Source organism: Rhinopithecus bieti, unplaced genomic scaffold (assembly GCF_001698545.2).
Source record: "Rhinopithecus bieti isolate Rb0 unplaced genomic scaffold, ASM169854v2 scaffold_7884, whole genome shotgun sequence".
NCBI lineage: Eukaryota > Metazoa > Chordata > Mammalia > Primates > Cercopithecidae > Rhinopithecus > Rhinopithecus bieti.
This window is the reverse complement of record NW_016806331.1, coordinates 3,814,428-3,840,532: the sequence shown is the minus strand read 5'-3', so window position 1 is coordinate 3,840,532 and position 26,105 is coordinate 3,814,428.

Below are 26,105 nucleotides of genomic sequence, written 5' to 3'. Positions count from 1 at the left end.
TTTTTTTTGAGATAGGGCCTTGTTCCATCACTCAGGTTGGAGTATACTGGCACAATCATACTCACGGCAGCCTCCAACTCATGGACTCAAGTGATTCTCCCACCTCGGCCTGCCAAATAGCTAGGGCTAGGGTACACCACCACACCTTGCTCATTTAATTTTATATTTTTGTATAGACAGGGTCTCACTGTGTTGTCCCGGCTGATCTCAAACTCCAGGCCTCAAGCCATCCTCCCATCTCAGCTTCCAAAGTAGCTAGGACTAGAAAGCATGCACCACCACACCTGGTTATTTTGTTTGTTTGTTTATTTATTTATTTATTTATTTATTTATGATTTGTAGAAACAGAGTCTCACTATGTTGCCCAGGCTGGTCTCAAACTTCTGGGCTTAAGCAATCCTCCCATCTCGGCCTCTCAAAGTGCTGGGATTACAGGCATGAGCTACTGTGCCTGGCCCTTCTTTTCCTTTTTAACAAGTGGTATTACAAATAGGCATTAAATTTGTGGAGTGACTTGTCTAGATGCTTTTTCACAGTCTCACAACTCCTCGATTATCTGAGATTTCTTATAATTGCCCATTTCATGCTATCCCTGTTCTCCCCTCTATTCTGGTTATTATCCTTACTGTGCTTTACCAATAGCTAATTTTTCCTTTCTCTGTCCCCATACTTCACAATCTTTTCACTTCATAAAAGATGATACTATGTATTTGGAACTAAGGGATAAATGGATGACTACTGGTCCCAGTTAGATACTCTGAGCATGAAGGAGCTGATTTCTTATGTACTTCAAATTATTTTATGGAACTCTCCTGGACCTCAGTAAACTAATTGGGAAGATTTGATAAAGGCAAATCCTCACTATGCATTAAATCTTGCTCCTCCTGCATGTCCTCCATGAATCACTGTCAACTATTCTAGGCTATTATTGATCTTCCCATTTTACAATGTCTTAAAAAGCACTTCAAAAATCCCCTGTAAAACTTCATTTAACCCTTTGTCCTATACTATCTTATACTGTTCTGTTTGTTTGAAGTACATTATTGTTCTTTTAGTAACATTGGAAGATGTTTGAGTGTATAAGTCATATTTTCTAGAACGAAGACCACTTCCAAGTCACTCAAATTCAAGGCTGGAAGCATTGAAATTATTCAAAAATAGTGTAAAAAAATCATAGTGCATAATGGAAACAAAATGGGAAGTCATATAGACAAAAATTTAAGCCCTTCTTCCATCCATCACCCATACAAATTTGGGAAAGTCTAATTGTAAATGTTGTGAGAATCAAAGAAGATGATGGCACAAAGACACCTAGTGAGCTTTCATAGCTACAAACTGAATCAATGAATGAGTGAAAGAATTTCCATGAAAAGGTGTAAAAGATGTTAAAGAATGTGCCAGATGAAACAGCCAGAATATACAAAGGCCAGAAGTAGGTGAGAACACAGCATATTGTGAAACTGGCAGGTGGTCAGTTTAACTCAAAGTTAGAGTAAAAGAGTGGCAGACAGCACTTCCACTTTTGGCCAAGGTAGACTAACAGAGACCAGATGTACCCTCCTGCCTGAATAAAATAACTAGACTAAATGTATGAAACGATATTTTCAAAACACTGGATACAAGCAGTGAAGGACAATGATCCCTAAGAAATAGGAAGCGTATGAAGCGAGTATTATTTTGTCCAGACTTAGGTCGTTAGTGAGTTTGCATGCCTCAGAACCCGGCGAGAGAACTCTAGCAGAGTCCAACAAACTCCCTAAGTTGAGGACACAGGGCTGAGGGTCTGAGAAAACCACAATGGCTGGAGTTAGCAGGACAGAGTACTGGAGAAGTAAGTGCTGCATTGAGCAAGAACTACAAATATTTGCAGAGGGTCTTGCTGGAATCATCAGCAGAGTTTATAGATCACCACATTCATGTAAGAAAATAATCTAAAGCCAGGGAAAGAATCATCCAAAAAGGATTAAAGAGAGTAGTACCCAGCACTCATGTAAGGCCAGGAACATTGCTTGTTCCCACCGGCCAGACTGGAAAACCTCAAAATTCACAGGGTATTGGTAAGAACACTCAGAAGGGTCTTGCCTCAGAAGTGGAGAATAATTTGGCATAGACAATGCAGCACTCTGGTCCCACCTAACAAGCTTTAAAAGCAAAACCCAAAGGATTAAACAGTTTCCAAGTAACATAACTCATCCAAAAACAAAGCTCAAGAACAAAGGTAAAATTCAACAGTCTGGAATTCAATAAAACATTAGTCCTGCCCAGAAGAATTCAAAACTATTTATGTATACACTCCACCCTCAAGGAGGGTACTCCCCACTCCTTACATATGCACTATGCATAGTGACTTCCTTCAAAAGAACACAGTATGAAAATGAGGGGAAAGATTGCTTTACAGTGGAGAAATGTGAAAAGCATTACCTCAGGCAGGTGATCAAGGTTAACATCAACAGTAATAAATCATGTCAGTAATATGTACCCTTGATACGATGTGATGAGACTAGCAGTTTTCCTCTCAAAAACACATAATCCCAGTCTAATCATGAGAAAACATTAGAAAATGTCAGTTGAGGGACTTTCTACAAAATACCTGACTTATACTCCTCAAACCTATCAAACCTCCTCAAAAACAGGAAAAGTCTGAGAAATTGTCACAGCCAAAAACAGCCTAAGGTCATGTGACTGCTGAATGTGATGTGGTATCCTAGATACCACTATTAGGATCAGAAAAAGACACTGTATAAAAACTAAGGAAATCTGAATACATTATGGAATTTAGTTAGTAATAATATATCAGTATTAGTTGATTAATTATCACAAATATACAACACTAATGTAAGATGCTAACAGTAGGGTAAATTTAGTGTGGCGTATGTGGCAACTTTCTGTCCTATCTTCAAAGATTTTCTGTAAATCTAAGACTGTGCTAAAATGGGAAGACTTTGTGAAATAAAATAGAATTGTAAAAAATTTCCAGGCATCTGAAGAAGCAGGGAAATATGACCCTCAACATGGAGAAAAAAATTAAATCAATTAAAACTGGTCCATAACTAATATAGATGTTATTATTAACAGGCAAGAACACTAAAATGGTTATAGTTGAATTCCACATGTTCAGAAATGTAGAGGCATGGAAGATAACAAGGCAGTCCTCAAATTTCCACAGTTGAAAACAACAATCTCTGAGATGAGAAATACATTGGATATAATTAATGACAAATTAGGCATTGCCAAAGAAAAGACTACTTAAGTAGAAGATATAGCAATAGAAACTATCTTCCACAAAAAACAGATAATTTTAGAAAATTAACAAAGTAAAAGTGAGCTGTGAGATAACTTCAAATACCCTACCAGGCATGTAACTGGAGTGTTCATGAAAGGAAAGCAGAAAAAAAAAAAAGCTAAAAAAGTAATAGCTAAAATTTTTTCAAATTTGATGGGAAATATAATTCCATAGATACAGGAAGCTCAACAAATACGAAGCACAAAACATGTAAAGAAAGCTGCACCAAAGTACATTACAATCAAACTGTTGAAAATCAATGATAAAGAAAAAATTTCAAAAATAGCCAGAGTGAAAAGATACATTAAGCATTGAAGAAAAGAATGACAGATGTTCCATCAGAAACAATGCAGGCAAGAAGACAGTGAGCAATGTCTTTGAAATAGTCTAACAGAAACAAAACAAAAAATTGCCAACCTAGAATTCTATATCCAGTGTGTAACTTTCAGAAATATAAACAAATACTTTTTTAGACAACAGAAGCTGAGAGAATTTATTATAAGGAGATCTATGCTGTCAGAAATGTACAGGAAAATTCTTTAGGCAAAAGAAATATGATACCAGACTTGGACCTTCATTAAAGACATGAAGATTTTAAAATATGATTAAAATGAACATAAATATTTTAAAATACATTTTTCTTATCTTTAGACTTTCCAAAAAATAATTGATTTAGAGTGGTTTTGGATAATGAGTAGAACGTTAGGTCAGTGGAACAGGAAAGTCCAGACAAAGATCTAGTTACTTATGATAAGTTAATTTTAACAGAGATATAAATTCAATTAAATGAAAAAAACCTTTTCAGCAAATAGCACTAAACTGAACAATCATATGTAAAACAATGAATCTCAATCCATACCACGTACCTTATTTAAAAATTAATTTAAAATGGGTTATAAGCCTATGTGACAAACTACAGAATTTCTAGAAGAAAACACAGAAAAGTGTTTTTGTCCTTTGGTTAGGCAATGAGTTATTAGATACAACAACGACACAAAAGCACCATCTTTAAAAGAAGCATAATGATGAATTGGACTTCATCAAAATTAAAAATTTTTGCTCTTTGAAACATACTGTCAAGAGATTAAGATGAGCTGCAGACTAGAAGAAAATGTGTGCAAAACACATGTCTGATAAAGAATTTGTATTCAGAATATATAAAGAACTTTAAAACTATAATAATAAAAAGAAAATGAATAATCAAAGCCAAAAATATCCGAACACTTCACTACAGAAAATATCAGACCAGGCACAGTGGTTCCTGCCTGTAATCCCAGCACTTGGGGAGGCTGGGGCAGGCAGATCACGAGGTCAGGAGATCGAGACCATCCTGGCTAACACGGTGAAACCCCGTCTGTATTAAAAATACAAAAAAAGTTAGCCAGGTGTGGTGGCAGGCGCCTGTAGTCCCAGCTACTCAGGAGGCTGAGGCAGGAGAACGGTGTGAACCCGGGAGGTGGAGCTTGCAGTGAGACGAGACCGCGCCACTGCACTCCAGCCTGGGCGACAGAGCCAGACTCCATCTCAAAAAAAGAAAAGAAAAGAAAAGAAAAAAGAAAACATCGGATGGCAAAAAAAAAAAAACACATGAGAAAATACTCAACACCTTTAGCCTTGAAGGAGATGCACATTTGAACCACAATAAGATATCACTACTCACCTGTTAAAATGGCTAAAACGAAAAAAAATAAAATACTGATGAAACCAAGTGTGGGCGAAAGAGTGGAGAGACTGAAATTCTTAGATATTGCCAGTGAGAATGTGAAATGTTACAATGATTTTGGGATGCAGATTGGAAACTTCCTATAAAATTAATCATACATTTACCATATAATCCAGGAATCCCACTCCTAGTCATTTACCAAAATGAAATTAAAACTTAAATCTATAAAAATATGTGCATGCAAACGTTAATGATAGTTTTAGTTGTAATCATCCCAAACTGGAAACAACTCCAATCTTTCTCAACATTAATGTGAATAAACTGTGGTATAGTTATACCGTAAAATATTACTCACCAACAAAGAGGGAATAAATTATTGATATACATAACAACATAGAAAAATCTTAAGTATATTATACTAAGTGAAAGAAGCCAGTCACAAAAGACTACAGAGTCTGTGAGTCCACTTACATGACATTATAAAAAAGGCAAAGCCTAAGGCACAGAAGTCAGATTGGCATTGTGAAGGGATGTGGGTAGAAAGAGAAATTGACTACAAAAAGACAACGGGGAAATCTGGAGGGAGTGGCAGTGGTGAAGTTGTTTTATATTTTTATTTTATTTTATTTTATTTTTTTGAGACGGAGTCTTTCTCTGTCGCCCAGGCTGAAACGCAGTGGCTCTATCTCGGATCACTGCAAGCTCCGCCTCCGGGTTCACGCCATTCTCCGGCCTCAACCTCCCGAGTAGCTGGGACTACAGGCGCCCGCCACCTCACCTGGCTAAGTTTTTCGTATTTTTAATACAGATGGGGTTTCACCGTGTTAGCCAAGATGGTCTCCATCTCCTGACCTCGTGATCTGCCCACCTCGGCCTCCCGAAGCACTGGGATTATAGGCAGGAGCCACCTCGCCCGGCCTTTATATCTTGATTGTGGTGGTTACATGACTGCATTTGTCAAAATTTGCAGAATTGAATGCTAAAAATTTTAATTGTACTCTCTATTACAAAACATAGTAGCAGCATATTATGTGTTTGTAGTATATGTAAAAGCAGTAAGTGTAAGGACTATAGCACAAAAATGGGAAGGAAGAATTGGAAACACACTGTTATAACATTCTTAAACTACATATGAAGCAGTATAATATTTGAACTGGATTGTGATGATTGTAGAACTCATGGAGGTGGTAGAATGATGGTTACCAGAATTTGGGAAAGGTAGTGGGAGTGGGGAGAATGGGGAGTGGTTAATGGGTACAAAATTATGTTAGATAGAACGAATAAGATCTAGATTTGTTAACACCACAGGGTGACTATGGTCAATAATAACTGTACATTTTAAAATAACTAAAATAGTATAATTTGATTATAACACAAAGAAAGGATAAGTGCTTGAGGTGATGAATATCCTCACTTACTCTCATGTGATTATTATGCACTGTCTGCCTATATACACCTGCTGTGTACCCACAAAAACTTAAAATATTTTAAAAAATACATATATTGTAAATTTTTGGACACTTACCAAAATTTTTTAAGAGATATGAATAAGCCCACCATGAAGATAATATGAAATAATATAAAAGAATCAACTCATCCAAGAGCAGGCAGAAAAAAATGGAGCAAAGAACAGATGAAACAAATTGAGAATAATAAGCAAGAGAGTGACTTTAAATACAACAAATTAGCAAAGACATTAAGATAGATGGTCTGAACATACCAATTTATAAACAAAAGAAAACAAAAACAAAAACTTTCCAAGTTACAGGGTCAGTTATAGAACTTGTAGATTCAAATTAAGTTAGAAAAGTAGCAAGAACTTTTTAAAACGCAGGTCTAAGTCAGGAGAGAAACAGAAAGGGAAATTTTCGAATAAGCCTTCATACAAGATTCTGCTTTTAAATAAGCCTAATTAGGTGAAAGCTTTGTGAAGGCAGAGCTTTGGAGGAAGCAGCTGTCCCATCATGTTTTGTCCAGATGTGGTTTGGGAATGGGGGACAGCAGACAGGAGACCAGTTTTCAAGACCCAGACAGTCCCTTGTTCCATCCCCAGCTCAACCACTGACTCACCATATAATTACAGCAATTTGCTCAGATTTACTTTCTTAAATTTTTGAAATATGCAAAATAATACTTAATCTTCACCTTACTTACTGGGAAAGGATAAGGAGAGACAGGATAGGCTCCCTAAAATATTGTGAACTTCTCAGTTCAGGAACACTTAATTACTATTCCTTTTCAAAACAATAAATTTTCACCTGATTTTCTTGCTTTTATGCAGAGGGCTGATATTAAATTATATCCTTTATAACCTATTTTCTTTTTCCAAACTAATTTTGTTAGAAAATCATGAGATTGAAAGTTACAATGTTAAGTTTGACCTTGGAAAATTCTGCGACTGAAAAGGAAGCCAAATGTCATGTATCACTACATTTTGCAAAGAAATTGATCCTTTGAAAAATAGATTGACTTCAAAAGGAATTTTTTAAAAGATCTGTAAGAACCTTTTCTTGCAAAACGGAAAGAAACACTGATAATTTATCTTTATTTCTGTCAAGTCTACAACCCAAGAGACTACCCCTTCTTGCCCAGTAGCAGGAGTGACCACACACCATCAAAGTCTGACAGATGCTGTTAATTTCTTTTTTCTATTTTTTTTTTTAGTACTGTAACTTCTGGGGTGATGCTGTTGATTTCTATTCAACAGTCATTTGTTTATTTCTTGCTAATGGGACTCTTGTTTTTTTTTTTGTCTTTTTTGGTGGGGGGCAACAATGTATACCTTCCTAACCAAAAGGTCATGAATTTTTAAGCATCATTTCTCAGAAGAAAAGCTGCTGTCAGTAGAAGAAAGGGATCTAATTCTTAGTTACACAAGACTGTACTGCCCATGGTGAGAATTTTTGCATGCCTTGCCATGGCACATTAAAGGTCAGGAGTATGTCCTGGTCACTGTGATAACTAAAAAATATTCTCTGCCATTTCCAAGTGCTCACCTACAGAGTAATGCTCTCTGTTGAGAAACCCTTGGCCCAAGCTGTTTTAGTCTGTTGGGATGCTATAGCAACATATAACAGACAAGGTGGCTTAAATAACAAAAGTTTATTTTCTCGCAGTTATGCAGGCTAGAAGTCCAAGATTAAGGTGTTGGTAGGTCTGGTTTCTTCTATGGCCTCCCTCTTTGGCTTGCAGATGGATGCCTCCTTGCTTTGTTCTCACATGACCATTCCCCTGGGTGCATGCACTTCTGCTATTTCTGTGTGTCCAAGTTTTCTCTTCTTATAAGGGTACCAGTCAGATTGGATTAGGGCCCACATTGAAGGTTTCATTACCTCTTTGAAGACCCTATCTCTAAATATAGTCACATTCTGAATTACTGGAGATTAGAACTTCCACATGTGAATTTTGGGGAAACAAAATTCAGCTCATAACACAGACCAAACATTAAAATCCTGCTGCCCTTTTTTAGATATGTTGAGAGGTAAACTGATACACAATAAAAAGTCTGAAGAGTTTGTTTGAACAAACAGTGATTCATAAATTAGGAAGCACCAAACCAAAAGAGGTTTCAGGCTCTTTTGAAGAAGTGTAAGGGACAGGCTTTTATAGGGTGAATGTGGAAGTAAAGCAAATACAACACCAGACTGGTTACAGTTACATAGTTCTCTTATTTGGTCTGTCCCTCTGGAAAGTCCCTTGTTATAGAACTCTGAGTTACTTGTCAGCTTCTCATTGGTTGAGCTTAAGATTCATTTTTCTCTAATACAAGCATTTCTTGTAAATGCCTGTAAATGCCAAGTTTAACTTATGTTTGTAATCAAGTGAGGTTAAGGTTACTTTCAATTCCTAACTGTTTTGTCTGCTCAGGAATTTTCCAGGGCTGTTCTCCACCTTAAATCACTTTAACAGACACGAGACTCTCCAACTTCCTAAGGTTGAATTTAATAAGTCATAGGACCCAGTTATGCCCAATGAGGTGTCAAAGGAAGTCAGCTTGGTGTGGGTGTGGAGGAGCTTATGGGAAAGCTTTTGCTTTTCTGATAAAAGAGTTACACATGGTCAGTCTTGCTCTTAGCCCTTTCTTTCAACCTTGAACACTGATATGACTGATGGCTGTGACCATGAGAAAAAGATTAGTGAATGGCAGAGATACCATCTTAGACCCTGACATTATTGTCATTGAAGGAATCTACCTCTGAGTGTCCTGTCATATGAGAAAAATTAGCTGTTTAAGTTTCTGTAGGTCATGTTTTCTGTCATTTGCTACTGAAAGCACTCTTAGCAGATGCAACCTGAAAATATCTGAGAAATCCTGCTCAAAGTTGTGAAATCTATAGATGGTCACTTACTCATATTGTTCCCTTGTTATTCTTTTAATGTCTGTAGGTCTTTAGAGTCTTTCATTTATCATATTTGTAATTTGTGTCTTCTCTTACTTTTTCTTGATCAGTTTGGTTACAGGTTTATCCATTTTATTTAAGTTTTTCAAATAGCCAGCTTTCAGTTTATTGACCTCATTTTTTTTTCTGTTTCTGATTTTATTGATTTCTGTTCTTTATTATTTTTGCCTTTATGTTTACTTTGGGTTTAATTTTCTTTTCCTAGTTTCATAAGGTGGTGATTTAGACCAGCTTATGATTTGAGACCTTTCTTCTTTTCTAATATTAGCATTATTTCCTGTTATAAACTAAATGTTTGTGTCCTTGCAAAATTTGTATGTTGAAATCCCAACCCCTAACGTAACGGTATTAAAGAGTAGTAGGGTGGTAGTAAGAGGTAATTTGATGAAAGATGGATTCCTCATGAATAGGATTAGTGCATTTGTAAGAAGAGACATAAAGTATGTGCTCTTTCTCCCCCTCCCTTCAGAACATGTGAGGATACAATGAGAAGGTAGCTGTTTGCAAACCAGAAAGATTCCTCTCATCAGACATTGAATCAGCTAGCATCTTGAACTTGGTCTTCCCAGTCCCCAGACCTATGAGAAATAAATGTTTGTCATTTAGTCAAATGACATTTTGTCATTTAGTCAAATGACATTTTGTCATTTAGTCAAATGACATTTTGTCATTTACTCAAGTGACAAATTTAGTCACTAGTCTCCTAGTCTATGGTGTTCTTGTTATAGCAGCCAGAACTGACAGAAACATTTTCCTCTGAGTACTGCTTTTGCTGCATCCCATACATTGACTGGGGATTCTCCATGTATCTTTCTCATTATTGATTTCTAGTTTACTTCCTTTGTGGTCCATATGATTTCAATCATCTTAAATTTAGTAAGATACGTTTTATGGCCTAAAATGTGGTATGTGTATATTTGTGAACAAATGTGTTACTTAGCAGCTTTTGTGTCCTGTATTGATGATATTGTTACTCAAGTCTTCTATAAACTTACAATTTTCTATTTGCTTGTTTAAAAATTACTGAGATAAGACTGTTACAATCTTCAACTATAATTGTGGATTTATCTGCTTCTTCTGTTAGTTCTACCAGTTTTTCCTTCACGTATTTTGAAATTAGTAGTAGCATATACATTTAAGATATTTATGATAAATTTATCCCTTTATTATTGTGAAGTATTCCCATTAATCTATGATAATATTTCTTGTTCTGAAATCTACATTGACATTAATTAATATAGTCATTCAAGCTCTCTTTGGATAAGTTTTTGCATGGGATATCTTTGTCTATAATTCGTGTTTAACCTAGCCGTATTTTTCTGTTTAGAGTAAGTTTCTTACATGTCCTTTTCAGTAACATGGATGCAGCTGAAGGCCATTATGCTAAGCAAATTAACACAGGAACAGAAAAGCAAATACTGTATGTTCTCATTTATAAGTGGGAGCTAAAACATTGAGTGACATAGACACAAAGAGGGAAACAAGAGTCACCAGGGCTTACTTCAGGGTGAAATGTGGGAAGAGGATAAGCATCAAAAAACTACCTATCAGGGCCCAGTGCGGTAGTCTCTATCTCTAATCCCAGCACTCTAGGAGGAAGAGGCAGGTGGATTGCTTGAGGTTAGTAGTTTGAGACCAACTTGGCCAACAGGGTGAAACCTTATTTCCACTAAAAATACAAAAAAAAAAAAAAAAAAATAGTTGAGCATGGTGATATATACCTGTAATCCCAGGTATTTGGGAGGGTGAAGCAGGAGAATCCCTTGAACCCAGGAGGTGGAAGTTGCAATGAGTTGAGATCAAGTCACTGCATTCTAGCCTGGGTGATAGAGTCTCACTCTCTCTAAAAAAAATAAAAATAAAAATAAAAAATAAAACTAAAAAAACCTACCCATTCAGATACTATACTCACTACTTGGGTGATGAAATCATTTGTATACCACACCTCAGTGATGGGCAATTTACCCTTGTAACACACTTGCACATATACCCCTGAACTTAAAAGTTGGAAGGACAAAAACATTCTATTTTGTTTTCTTTTCTATTGTTCTATTAGCTGTAGAAGTTTGTTTGTTTGGCTGGTTTTCGTAGTTGCAATCAGGTTTAAAACATACATCTTTAACTTATCAAAATCTACTTTCAAATAATATTATGCTCATTTACACACAGTATAAGAATCTTACAATACTATACATTCCCTTCCACTTCCTGGTCTTCCTGGTCTTTATGCTATTGTTGTCATGCATTTTACCTCTATATGTGCTATTAATTCTATGATAGATTGTTATTACTTTTGCTTTAAATAGTCAATATACTTTAAAGAAATTAAAAATGAGAAAAAATGTTTTTACCCATATATTTACTGTTTCTAGCACTATTCTTTTCCATGTTTAGATCCAAATATCTATATAATAATCTTACTTCCTAAAGAACATCCTTTTATATTCTCCATAGCAGTGAATTCTTTCAGCATTTGTTTGCTGAAAGTTGCATTTGGGTCTTTTTCTTGAAGGCTTTGAGATGAGATTATCATCTAAATTGCTGAACTTTGAGTAAAGCAGATTGTCCTCCACAATGTGTTGAAGGCCCGAATAGAAGAAGGCCAATCAGTTGAAGGCCTGAATAGAACAAAAAGACTGGCCTGCCTGAGCAAGAGGAAATTCTCCAGCAAATGGCTTTTGGACTTCATCTTCACAATCAGCTGTCCCAGGTCTCCAGTCTACAGACTACAGATTTTGAACTTCCCAGCCTCCAGAATTGCATGAGCCAATTCCTTATAATAATTTCCTTTCTATATATGTACACACATTCTCTTGGTTCTGTTTCTCTAAAGAACCCTAACTAATAGACTATTTCAAACTTGTAGCCTATAAGCTGGTGCAATTATAGGGATCATCTTGTGTAATTACCTATTGTCCAATGTCTGAAAACTTTTTCTTTCATGTATATTGACCAGTTTTCTACTTGTTTAAGGTAGAGCATTTAATTCAGTCTCTGTTACTCTATCTTTACTGGAAGTACAAGTCCTACTTGCATTTTTTTAACCCCATCCATCTCTCATTAAAATTTCAGGATGATCTGAATGGGAGTTTGAGAAAGTATTGAATGCAAACCCTTCATATTACAAATGAGACCTGAATCCCATTCTTTTCTGTATGAACAAACATTTACTGGGCACCTTTTAAGGATTTGGAATATACTTATTGTGTGCTGGAAATTAGTAGAGTGGTATCTCTAGTGCTTATGATAAAAAGTTATTTTAATCTCTCACTCCTGCTTGTTTTCTGAATTTTGTCTAAATTTGGAAGATAAAGAGATACTTTTATTAAATCCAAACAATTGGCAGAGGAGAATCAATGGATTTATATCTTCTCTGGAATTATAAATGATACATCAGAATTATCTGTCAGTTTGCTCCCTCACTAGAGATACCACTCATTAGAGAATGAGCATCAGCTTTAAGCCTAATGGGTTTATGACACTTCATCGCTGAATATGCAAGCTTACTTACTATTCACAGAGAGCACAGGACATCAGCAGTCCTCCCCAGAACGTGCCCCACCTGCAGAGAGGGTGTGACTCATATGCACCTTCTCTGCAGGCCACAAGACTCTGCGCCGAATACAGAAGAGATTAAGCCCTATACTTCCAATTCCTTTTAGCAAACTCAGATCTGGAGAAGAATGAAAATGGGGCAACGAAAGGTCAAAAGAGTTATGCTCATGGAGATTTCTTCCACAGAGCAATATGGGCAGTGGAGGATAAGTGTTCTCCCTAACACTGTTCATTTTACTGTCTGACAAGTCCTTTGTCTTTGTTTTATGCATATTTATTAAAAGTCTCTGGACTCCAAACCTCTTGCCAATGTTTCTTAAGCCCGATGATTCCTACTATTGCTCCACAATGTGTATATGGGAGTTTCCATGTAGGAAGAAAAATAGCATCCTTGAATAACTAATTAAGAAAGATTAAAGAAAAGCAAAGAATTTAACCATTTTTACATAGAAAACGTGGCCTGTGTTTTAGTGAATATTTTCTCAAAATCTGTACCCATGCCTGACACATATTAAGCACTAAATAAATCTGTTAGATAAATGTTGAAGTAATTAGCCTAATCTCATTAACAAGAGTCTAAAACATTAATGGCAAAATTCCTAAAATGCAAAATAACTCAAGCAATAGGCATTCAAAAGTATTGATTTCTATTATAGAGTCAAAACAAGGTGGAGAGTATGGATTCTAGACTCCAGGCCTGGATTTTGGCTCTACTTCTTCAACAACTTGTTATAAGCCCCTGAGCCCAAGTCTTCTCATCTGTACATTAAGAAAAATAATATTGGCCAGGCGTGGTGGCTCACACCTGTAATCCTAGCACTCTGGGAGGCTGAGGGGGGTGGATCACGAGGTCAGGAGATTGAGACCATCATGGCTAACACGGTGAAATTCCGTCTCTACGAAAAATACAAAAAATTAGTCGGTCACGGTGGCAGGCACCTGTAGTCCCAGCTACTTGGGAGGCCGAGGCAGGAGAATGGCGTGAACCCGGGAGGTGGAGCTTGCAGTAAGCCAAAATAGAGCCACTACACTCCAGCCTGGGCAACAGAGCAAGGCTCCATCTCAAAAAAAAAAAAAAAAAAGGAAAGGAAAATAATATTATCTACCCCGAATGGTTCTTTGAAGGCAAATGAAATGATCCATTTAAAGTACTTAGCTCACACAGTGTCTAATACATATTGCTCAATAAACATTAGCTAATAGTAATAAAATTGTGGTATTAACCAGTTGAGCAAGACCACAGAACTCTCCTTATTTCTGATCTACAAAGTAGAATAATTATAATTCCACTTCCTTGCCTCTCCAACACTTTGTTGAGAGGATCAAAGAAAACATTCATTGAAGAGCTGTATGGATACAAGACATCCCCATGAGTCGTATTTTTTTCATACTCCCCCTGCTCTTCATTTACTGATAACCCTAATAAAGATGTAGAAAGCTAGGGATATTGGAGGAGAGATAAGTGTTTTATGGGCTAAGAGGCTTTTCTGAGCCCATCCGCAAAGCTGCTGGCAGTCTTTTTTATTGGTGAGGGTTGTGCCTCTTCACTAGGCTGTCACCATTTCTTTTCTCAAACTGGGTGTGGGTGGGGGCAGCCACAGCTGACAGGCAGCCTCTCTGGGTGGTCTCTCTGCTGCTGCTCAGGCTGTTGCTGTTGTCATTTCTTAAGTAATCATCTCCTCAGCTTTTTTACGGCATTGACCTCCCTTGCATTCAGTGACCTCTTTTGCAGATCATGCAGTCATTAAACTGTATCAGCTGCAAATATTGACACCCAATTTCAAAGGTAGCAAATCAACTTATGAAGCATAACTTCTCTGATTAAGCATATATATATATATATATATATACACATATATGAGCAAAACATTTACTTTATTGTAGGCTGTGAAAGGAAAGAGCATTATTTCAGTACAGTGAATTGCTTGGTAAAATTTGGAGTCTTAAAACAACTTTGTGACTAAATGTTGTAACTCAGAGGATATTAAAAATTGCAACATATTTTAATGAATATGTTTTGGGGGAATAATTCCTTTCAATACAGATCATCCCAATCTGAAGTAACTGCCTGATTTGCTTAAAATTCACTCCTCTCTGCTTATGCCAACTCTCCTGCTCATGCTTCGTCATTTACTGAGTTGTGAATAATAGAACCAAGCAGCAGGTAAGACGCGTAACAGAGGTTTTGGACGCAATAGGCCTTCATCAGTTGCATGTAACTTAAAAGCATCTGTCTTAATCAAGGCTTTCCTGGTTGGTAGTTAAAACCCACATTACATTAGCTTACTAGGAAAATATGCAGATTATGGTGACCGTAATCTTATATTTATCTGGGACTGAAGGATTTCCACATTTATCTGGGACTGAAGGATTTCCAAGAATGTGGGACTTTCATTGCTAGAATTGGGAAGGTTCTGGGCAAATCCGGACAGTGGATCACTGAGGTGTTGCTGAGGTGGGATATATTGGAAAGATATTTGCCTAGCTATGGAATTCAAGAGCAGGACACAGAGTATGGCTTCTTAAAGTAGGACAAAAAACTGGAAATCCTTCAGAGTCAAGCAGGCATTTTTTCTTTTTCTTTGTATACTCTAGTTCTCTCTGAATGTTTATTTTATTCTCTCTCTCTGTCTCTCCTCTACCATCTACAGATTAGCTCACTGTTTTACCCTGACTTGAAAAGTACAAGGGTGCATCTCAGTGGAATTTAAAGGTTCACACTCTTATAAAATCTTGAAGATGCTCAATCAAGAATTGAAACTTATCAGTGTCCAAATATATCCTGTCTTTCTAAGAATGTTTAACCTAATGACTAGAATCCCTAAAATGCTCACATTGACTCAAAATTCATAGATCACAATCTGAAATTGCTCATCAACCAACATATTGATTATGAGTAGTTACAGAATAGTATTACAGTACCTTGTTCCTGCTCACTGAATTAAGTCCCCTTATTGGAAATACTCCTGTCTTAGAGTATATTCTAATCCTGTATCCTTTTTCACACTTTCCTTGAAAACTTTAAACGTTAGATTCAACTCATGCTAGACCAATTATTTGATTAGTTAATGCATTTATCCCAAAAATATTAAGCTCAAATATCACTACCAATTGGACTAAGCCGGTAGTTATTTCAATAACAGACTTCTCAAGGACTTGTTTGCATACCTGAAATTATCACTAAGAGAGAAGGTTTTTCTTAAGTGGTAGTTAAGTTTAATTAAAACATAGTATAAGTTCAGTATTAGTTAACAAGTCACCCTCAAAATTGCAAACAGCACAAACCAATGTGTTAGCTAATTGTGAGCTAGCTACTGCTCTAAGGCAATTGAGTAATTCATGTTTAATTTTTTGTGATGAGCTATTAATAGGGTCACAAAAAGGCATTTAAAAATTATTATAATTGTGCATGTACTCTGCTATTATTTTACAAAGTAAGTAAATTCTAACTAGTGATTTGCAAATGGATTTTACTCATAGATTGGATGAAATTGTTGTTTCCCCTAAGAGTTTAATGGTACTCGTTTATTGTAATTTTACTCTAAGGAATCAGAAATGTTTTACTGCCTATGATGTTTTCTCAGTCCCTATTTTTCTCATGATATTTCCTTCACAGATTTGGGTGCTGGATCACACCTGTAATCCCAGCACTTTGAGAGATGGATGCAAGTGGATCACCTGAGGTCAGGAGATTGAGACCAGCCTAACCAACACGGTGAAACCCATCTCTACTAAAAATAAAAAAAAAAAATAGCCAGGCATGGTGGCAGGTGCCTGTAATCCCAGCTGCTTGGGAGGCTGAGGCAGGAGAATCGCTTGAACCTGGGAGGCAGAGGTTGCAGTAAGTTGAGGTCATGCCACTGCACTCAAGCCTGGGAGACAGAGTGACTCCCCACACAAATATCCTCCTTCTTCCCATCCATTCAATGTAGCTATGATTTGCAGTTACATCAATATGCCAGATTGTGTTATGATGATGATGTTAATATTATTCAGAGAGGAACTATGAGAAATGCTATATTTGTTTCTCATATGGAAGTTTCTTACCCTGGAGTCAACAGTTGCCTAGAATTGTTTTTTTTGTTGCTTGTTTGTTTGTTTAATTTGCTATTTTAGCCTCTGTTATCTACATATGTTGAATTGCTCTGTTGCTAACTTGTTTAATTTGGGAGATATTTCCCAGAATTCATTTTTCTGTATAGTTCCAGGTTAGAATGGGCTAAAAGAGAAATTTGTGCAAGATTTTTGAGGTGGAGATGAATCACTGAATACGCTTTCCAAGTATCTTTTTGTGGACAGAATTATGACAAATTGTATTAGTCCATTCTCACATTGCTATAAAGATATACCTGAGACTGGTTAATTTGAGGTTTAATTGACTTCACAGTCCTGCAGGCTGTACAAGAGGCATAGTTGGGGAAGCCTCGGGACACTTGCAATCATGGTGGAATGGCAAAAGGGAAGCAAGCACATTCTTCACATGGTGGAGGAGGAGGAAACAGAAAGAGCAACGGGAAAACTGCTGCACACTTTCAAACCATCAGATCTCATGAGAACTCAGTCACTATCACGAGAACAGCAAGGGGGAAATCTGCCCTCATAATTCAATCACCTCCCACCAGATCCCTCCCACACCATTGTGTATTACAATTCAACTATGAGATTTGGGTGGGGGACACAGAGTTAAACCATATCACAAATACAGAGGTGCCTCGAGTTTGCTCTCCTCCACTCCCTGTCCAGTGCTTCTGGACCCTGGTTCTGCTCACCTATAGTGACTTCAAGCCCACTGTCAGATATACAGAGGTAAGAGCCTCCCATAGACCTCTCCACAAGCTCCCCTTTGGGAAATCCCCTTCAGCAGCTGGACATACGTGGCTTCTCAGATTTTCCTACAAGCTCCAACTTATCCACCTGTTCCAGGGCTTTTGAGGGGCTGGTTAGTGGCTTAATTCTCTAATTCTCCTATTGCCCCTTCCACACTTCACATTCCCAGTTTCTACACTGTGTATGACTTAAGCCTATAATTATCCTTGAACACTTATAGTGGTTGTGTTTCCCTGACTGAATGCTGAGATTCTAGTACTAATTCTTCCAAAATCATGAAAGGAATGGATTGTATACCTTGTCTCAAAATAGCCATATGCATTAAGTTATTGATTATCTCAGCTTCTTTTTTTCTTATAAAGTCCCTTTTGGGTCTCTCTGTCCTGATTCTACATGGACTACTTACTCTGAAGATCTGAGGCATTTATGTTATGTGGGATTACCCTTTGGCTAAGCTATATCCTGAAAAATCCTTTCATGTCTCACTGATTCATGAGTTTTTCTGTTTCCCAGATTACATATATTCCTCTGTCCTGATTTGGTCTCTCGTTTTAGTGAAGCAATGTGTGTAGTAGCTTCTTGAGAAAGATGTTTGGGGATAGAGGTATTTTTATACAATTCTTCAACTTGGTACTATTTGGAGGTACCAATTCCCCATTTTAAAATTGGACTTTGTTTTCATCCCCTTGCCTTTTGTTCTATATTCTCTGAAATATCTTCAAACTTATATTCCAAAAAATGTTTTAATGTTTTTGTGCACTTAATTATAAAGACTTCTACTTCTTCAGGTATTTCTCTTTTATGGTGTTCCACTCCAATTTTTGGATTTAATAATTACTCATTCTTTTAGGAAGAAATTAAATTTTACAAATCATTATGCTTCATGAATTGTACCTTTTCTTCTGTTATTTTCTTTTAATTTCTGTCATATAAGTAGGACACCGAGAGGGTGCGTGGATGCTCTGGGCATATGAGCAGGGCATGTGTAGAGGTAGAATTCCATACATGATGACTAGGCAGGAATAACATTTTGCTGTTTTGCTTTTGTCTATTTTGTTTGTTTTATTTTCTTAATTTTCAGAAGCTCATACACAGATTTGAAAAATCTGATTTATAATTTACAAGAAAAAAACAAACAACCCCATCAAAAAGTGGGCAAAGGATATGAACAGACACTTCTCAAAAGAAGACATTTATGCAGCCAACAGACACATGGAAAAATGCTCATCATCACTAGCTGTCAGAGAAATGCAAATCAAAACCACAATGAGATATCATCTCACACCAGTTAGAATGGTGATCATTAAAAAGTCAGGAAACAACAGGTGCTGGACAGGATGTGGAGAAACAGGAACACTTTTACACTGTTGGTGGGACTGTAAACTAGTTCAGTCATTGTGGAAGACAGTGTGGCAATTCCTCAAGGTCTAGAACTAGAAAGACCATTTGACCCAGCCATCCCATTACTAGGTATATACCCAAAGGATTATAAACCATGGGGCTACAAAGACACATGCATGTGTATGTTTATTGTGGCACTATTCGCAATNTCATATAAGTAGGACACCGAGAGGGTGCGTGGATGCTCTGGGCATATGAGCAGGGCATGTGTAGAGGTAGAATTCCATACATGATGACTAGGCAGGAATAACATTTTGCTGTTTTGCTTTTGTCTATTTTTGTTTGTTTTATTTTTCTTAATTTTCAGAAGCTCATACACAGATTTGAAAAATCTGATTTATAATTTACAAGAAAAAAACAAACAACCCCATCAAAAAGTGGGCAAAGGATATGAACAGACACTTCTCAAAAGAAGACATTTATGCAGCCAACAGACACATGGAAAAATGCTCATCATCACTAGCTGTCAGAGAAATGCAAATCAAAACCACAATGAGATATCATCTCACACCAGTTAGAATGGTGATCATTAAAAAGTCAGGAAACAACAGGTGCTGGACAGGATGTGGAGAAACAGGAACACTTTTACACTGTTGGTGGGACTGTAAACTAGTTCAGTCATTGTGGAAGACAGTGTGGCAATTCCTCAAGGTCTAGAACTAGAAAGACCATTTGACCCAGCCATCCCATTACTAGGTATATACCCAAAGGATTATAAACCATGGGGCTACAAAGACACATGCATGTGTATGTTTATTGTGGCACTATTCGCAATAGCAAAGACTTGGAACCAACCCAAATGTCCATCAGTGATAGACTGGATTAAGAAAATGTGGCACATGTACACCATGGAATACTATGCAGCCATAAAATGGATGAGTTCATGTCCTTTGTAGGGACATGGATGCAGCTGGAAACCATCATTCTCAGCAAACTATCACAAGAACAGAAAACCAAACACCACATGTTCTCACTCACAGCGGGGAGTTGAATAATGAGAACACTTGGACACAGGAAGGGGAACATCACACACCGGGGCCTATTGTGGGGTGGGAGGAGAGGGGAGGGATAGCTTTAGGAGATATACCTAATTTAAATGACGAGTTAATGGGTGCAGCACACCAACATGGCACATGTTACCTATGTCACAAACCTGCACGTTGTGCACATGTACCCTAGATCATAAAGTATAATAATAAGAAAAGAAAAATCAGATTTATGCACTGAGTGATCTTCATGTAAGGAAATATTCATTAATTTGCTTATTGATGGTAAATCTGAAAAATGGTCTTAGGTAGATACGTAAAATGTATTCTTTCATACAGTCTCCAAATGCCTTTCAAAATTGCATGTACTAATCAACAAAAGCCATATTTCATTTGTGTTTTCCACTCAATATAAAAGAGACAATTGAACATGTTTTGGGAAAAGTAATTGGAATATAAGCAACACAGAAAATAAAATGTATGAAAAGGAAAAGATGAGAATGAAAACACTGAACTTTGACCGAGCGTATAAACAAGACAGCAGTTTTTAAAGAGAGAAATAGTATCTCACCCCTGTTTTAATAATTCCATTACAAAATACGATGCTGTCAAAATAATCTCAGAATCCGTATTTTTGAAAACTAAGCTATTTTATAAATAAAATCTGTGTGTTCTGGCATAGAAGTTATGATAAAATGTCTTTGCATGTGTAAGTCTTATTTTGAATCTCTTTTTCACTGTTCATATTTGGTTGGAATTCCAATCCTACAAGTTTCCTCTAAGAGAAATGTTCATGAAATTTTGTGTTAGTAGAAAACTGCAAAAAAAATGTGTGTTCCTGGTTTTAGTTTAAACTCAGGCAGGAGTGGCAATATATAATAGATGCTAGATATAGTTTTTTAAAAGTTTTCTATATTACCACTACTTGAAAAATTCACATATAATGTTTTGTATTTTACAAACGTTTTTGGTTATTAATGTTTTTTATTTATCAAATATTTAGCAGATACTATGTACTAAACAAAGTCCTAGACTCTGGGGATACAAAATGAGCAAAACAAAATCCCCTCCTTGCTCTCAGGGCACTTACAATTTGGTAAAAGAGACACACAAGTTTATAATCATAACAGTTTGTTACACCACAATGTCACAATGTGATACATACTAAAATACAGACTGCTTAGATCACATGAGAAGGGAAAGACATCAAGTCTTGGGGTCAGGAGACAAAAAGCTTGGTCAAAGAAACTGATACTGAAAGGAAGTGAAAAAAAAAAAACATAAAGGATGATGGGAGAGTGGTTGCAAACAGCACAGGACAAGTCTGAGTGTTTTATTCAGTAGCAGATATTAGGACTTGGGTCCTGAAGGATCAGTCAGATTTCCTTTGAAAGTCTCAGTCTGCAAAGATGGGTTAGCAACTTCTTTTAAGTTCCAACAGCATCATAGTACTAACATATTCCACTGTAACCACATATTAATTGCCTATCTCTGCAAATAGAACTGGACTATGCCTATCCGGTTCCCAATTATTTCCTAACTATTTAATAGAAGCACTTAGCTTGTAGAATTTATTCAATAAGTATTTGCTAAACTAAATTTAAGTTATAAAATTAAACTTGGCAAGGGGTTAAGAGGGGGAATGACATTTCAGGAAGAAAGAAGTTCGAAAGTACGAAGGCGTGGAAAATGTAATAGTTCCTGATATGGTTCAGATCTATGTTCCCATCTAATGTCATGTCAAATTGTAATCCCTAGTGTTGGAGGTGGGGCCCAGTGGGAGGTGACTGGATCATGGGGGCAGATTTCTCAAGAATGGTTTAGCGCCATCTCCCTGGGTACTGTCTTCAGGATGGTGGATAGTGAGCAAGTTCTCATGAGATCTGGTTGCTTAAAAGTGTGTAGCCTCTCCTTCAACCCTCATTCTATCTTGCTCCTGCTCCTGCCATGTGAAATGCCTGCTCCCCATTCTCCTTCTGCCATAATTATCTGTTTTCTGAGGCCCCCCCAAAAGCCAGATGCCAGCATCATGTTTCCCATACAGCCTGCAGAACTGTGAGCCAATAAACCTCTTTTCTTTATAAATTACCTATTCTCAGGTATTTCTTTATAGCAATGTGCAAACAGACAGTTCCACACAAATATCTGCACATAACTGTTTATAGCAGCTTTATTTCAAACCTGAAAGCAACCAAAATGTCCTTCAACAGATGAATAAATTAACAATCTGTGGTACATACCTGCATACAATGGAAGATTATTCAGCAATAAAAAGAAATAAACTAACAAGCTATAAAAATACATGGAGAAAACTTAAATGTATACTGCTAAGTGAAAGAAGCCAACATAAAAAGACTACATATTGTATGATTCCAACTGTATGATATTCCAAAAAAAGACAAAATTATAGAGACAATAAAAAGATCAGTGGTTGGCAGGAATTTGAGAAAGGAAGGAAATAGGTAAAGCACAGGGAGTTTTTAAGGTGATAAGATAACTCTGTGTGATACTATAATGGTGGATACTAGTTGATATGGTTTGGCTGTGTTCCCACCCAAATCTCATCTTGAATTTTAGGTCCCATAATTCCCATGTGTTACAGGAGGGACCTGATGGGAGATAACTGAATTATGGGGGTGTTTCCCCCCATACTGTTCTCATGGTAGTGAATAAGTCTCACGAGAGCTGATGGTTTTACAAGGGGAAATTCCTTTTGCTTGGTTCTCATTCTCTCTTGTCTGCTGCCATGTAAGATGTGTTTTCACCTTCTGCCATGATTGTGAGGCCTCCTCAAGCCACGTGGAACTGAGTCCATTCAACCTCTTTTGCTTTATGAATTACCCAGTCTCAGGTATATCTTTATCAGCAGCATGAAAACAGACTAATATACTAGTCATCATACATTTGTCAAATCCCATAGAATGTACAATACAAAGAGTGAGCCCTAATGTGAACATTTTAGTTAATAATGATGTATCAATATCAGCTCATCAATTGTAATGGATATGCCATATTAATGCAAAATGTTTATAATGGGGAAACTGTCCGAGGGTATATATGGGCATGCTCTGCATATAAATTTTCTGTAAACTTAAAATTGCTCAAAATTAGTTTATCAAAATTTTATTTTATTTTATTTTTTTTTTTGAGACAGAGTTTTGCTCTTGTTGCCCAGGCTGGAGTGCAATGGCGCGATCTCAGCTCACTGCAACCTCCACCTCCCCGGTTCAAGCAATTCTCCTGCCTGAGCCTCCCGAGTAGCTGGGATTACAGGCATGTGCCACCACGTTCAGCTGATTTCGTATTTTTAATAGAGACGGAGGTTTCTCCATGCTGGTCAGGCTGGTCTTGAACTCCTGACCTCAGGTGATCCACCTGCCTCGGCCTCCCAATGTGCTGGGATTACAGGCGTGAGCCACCGTGCCCGAGTTTATCAATTTTTTAAAATGCAGTTTTCTGTGAAAGAAATCTGGAGTGAGAGGAGAGGAGTGTCCGGAGATGGCGTTCAAAAGGGGTCAGATTATCAGAGTTCTTACATGCCAAAGAGAGGAAAGTAGGAGCCCCAAAATGGTACCAGCCGCCCATCAGGGTCTCAATATTGTTGAGTGAAAGTATAAGCACATGACTTTCATATGGGGGCAATGGAGACCAATAGAAGGGTTTGGAGCAGGTAGCATGTTTACTTCTGTAGACTCAGTAAGACAGCAAAGCAATGCTAGCAGCAATAAAGGTAGCAGGGAAGTAAGTTAGGAAGCTATTGCAGTAGATCCAGTGACAGACGAGAGGTCTTCTTTCACCTGGTGGTTGTTGGGATGCAATGGAACATCAGACTAGACATTTTTCTAAGCTGGGATGAATAATTAGAAGTGGAGGAAGAGTGGAGGCCAAGCCATGGGTACCTCCAGGTTTTCCCTCTTGAACAACACAGCAAATTGTAATGCTGTATATACAGATTGAGAACACAGCAACAGGATTAAAGCTGAGATAAGAGACAAAGTGTATTTGAAGTGTTTGGCTTTCATTCAAATGGAGCAGTGGGATCTCTGTAAGGAGACCAGTCCTGGAGGCAAAATTTGGGAAGTTATCAGTACTAAAATTGGCAGTAAAAAATTGGGGAAAATGAGTTTGCCATAAAACTGGGACAGAAAACATCTGTTCAGCTCACATCATTTGGTTAGGAAAAATGTTTTTAGTCTCTTCAGAAATTGAATCAAGGCAAGAAAAGTTAAGTAGCTGGCTCAATACATGACAAATGGTGAAAGAAGAGCTTGAACTCTGCATTCCTCGCATGCAAATTTTACTATTTACACCAACAATAAAAAGTAATAACAACACTAATAATTTCTACAATAGACTTTGGTAGCCTATAGGCCATGTGGACAACTAAAATACAGAAACAATTCTAATGGGAATACTAAATTAATCTGTCTGCATTTAAATTATCACTACGACTCGTATTTAACTGTTGTATTTTAAAACCATAACAAAATAAAAACTTAATTTCTAGTAACCTTTAGGCATAAACAAGTGTTGAATCCACATCAGTAGTAAGAAAATTGTCTCTTTGGAAAGAGAAAGCACACAGACACACAAGTAGAGTGGCATTATCAGCAGCATGATCTCAAAATCATGTCTTTCATTATGAAGCGAGAAGTTCCATCAAGACAAACATTTCAGAAATTCAGCCAGTGGCATTCCAGAAATTTTTTTTTTTTTTTTTTTTTTTTTTTTGAGACGGAGTCTCGCTCTGTCACCCAGGCTGGAGTGCAGTGGCCGGATCTCAGCTCACTGCAAGGTCCGCCTCCTGGGTTTACACCATTCTCCTGCCTCAGCCTCCCAAGTAGTTGGGACTACAGGCGCCCGTCACCTCGCCCGGCTAGTTTTTTGTATTTTTTAGTAGAGACGCGGTTTCACCATGTTAGCCAGGATGGTCTTGATCTCCTGACCTCATGATCCGCCCATCTCAGCCTCCCAATCCAGGAATTTTTTTTAACCAGTTGCAATTTTACTATCACAAATAGGAGAGTGAGTCCTATTCCATTTAATATCGTGAGATATTCCAGTATTTAAATGTAAAATTGAAAATAAACATACATGTTCAAAAAATTAGAAAGGAAAAGCCAAAACATTTACTATTTGGAAATAATATAATAACACAGGAAGAAAATTCTTTGTCATATCTGCTATCATATTTTCTTATTGGTCATTACTAATATGTAAAAGGATGATTTCTTTTTGTAAGCTAATCTTGGTTTCAATTACCTTACTGAGCTCTCTCTAGTTTTAATCATTTCTCAGTCGATTATCTAGGACTTTATCATTAAGTTGAGAAGACAATTTTATGAGTTCACCAAAATCATTTTAATTTCCTCCTCGACTCACATGAAGACTACCTTCCCTGCCTCTCTGTCAGCAATGTGAAGCAAGTTCTGAATGTAGACAACTGTTATGTATACTATTTCCAAGGCCAGTCGCAAACTGTCCTGAATTATTCTTTACATATGCTCTCTCTGTTCTGCTTTCCTGCTAGATAATAAGACACAGGACAACCTGGGAGTCTCTTGTTGATCATGGCAGAGCATCCGTCAGTCCAAGCTCCCAGAATGACTGGGTGAAGCCTAACACCATTCAGCCTGGACCACACTGCACTGTGATGTGAGCGAGAAAATGTAACTGCTTGTCACAGTAGCTAGAATAACTTACTTTGACCAACACAAAAACTAACAAGAAATTTAAATCTTTTCTGAGCTAAAATTAAAACCATACTAAAAGACATAGGAGAGCTATACTAAGTTACAGATGTAATGCTATAAATATATAGATTAATCTGTAAATCCATGCAACCCCAATCAGAATCCAAAAATAATATATTATGGAAATGCTAAGGTTAAACAAGAAATTCTTATGAAAGAATAAGATAGCTAACATAATTTTGAAAAGACTAATAAGGGGAACACTAGCCTATAAGACATAAAATATATTTTAAAGCT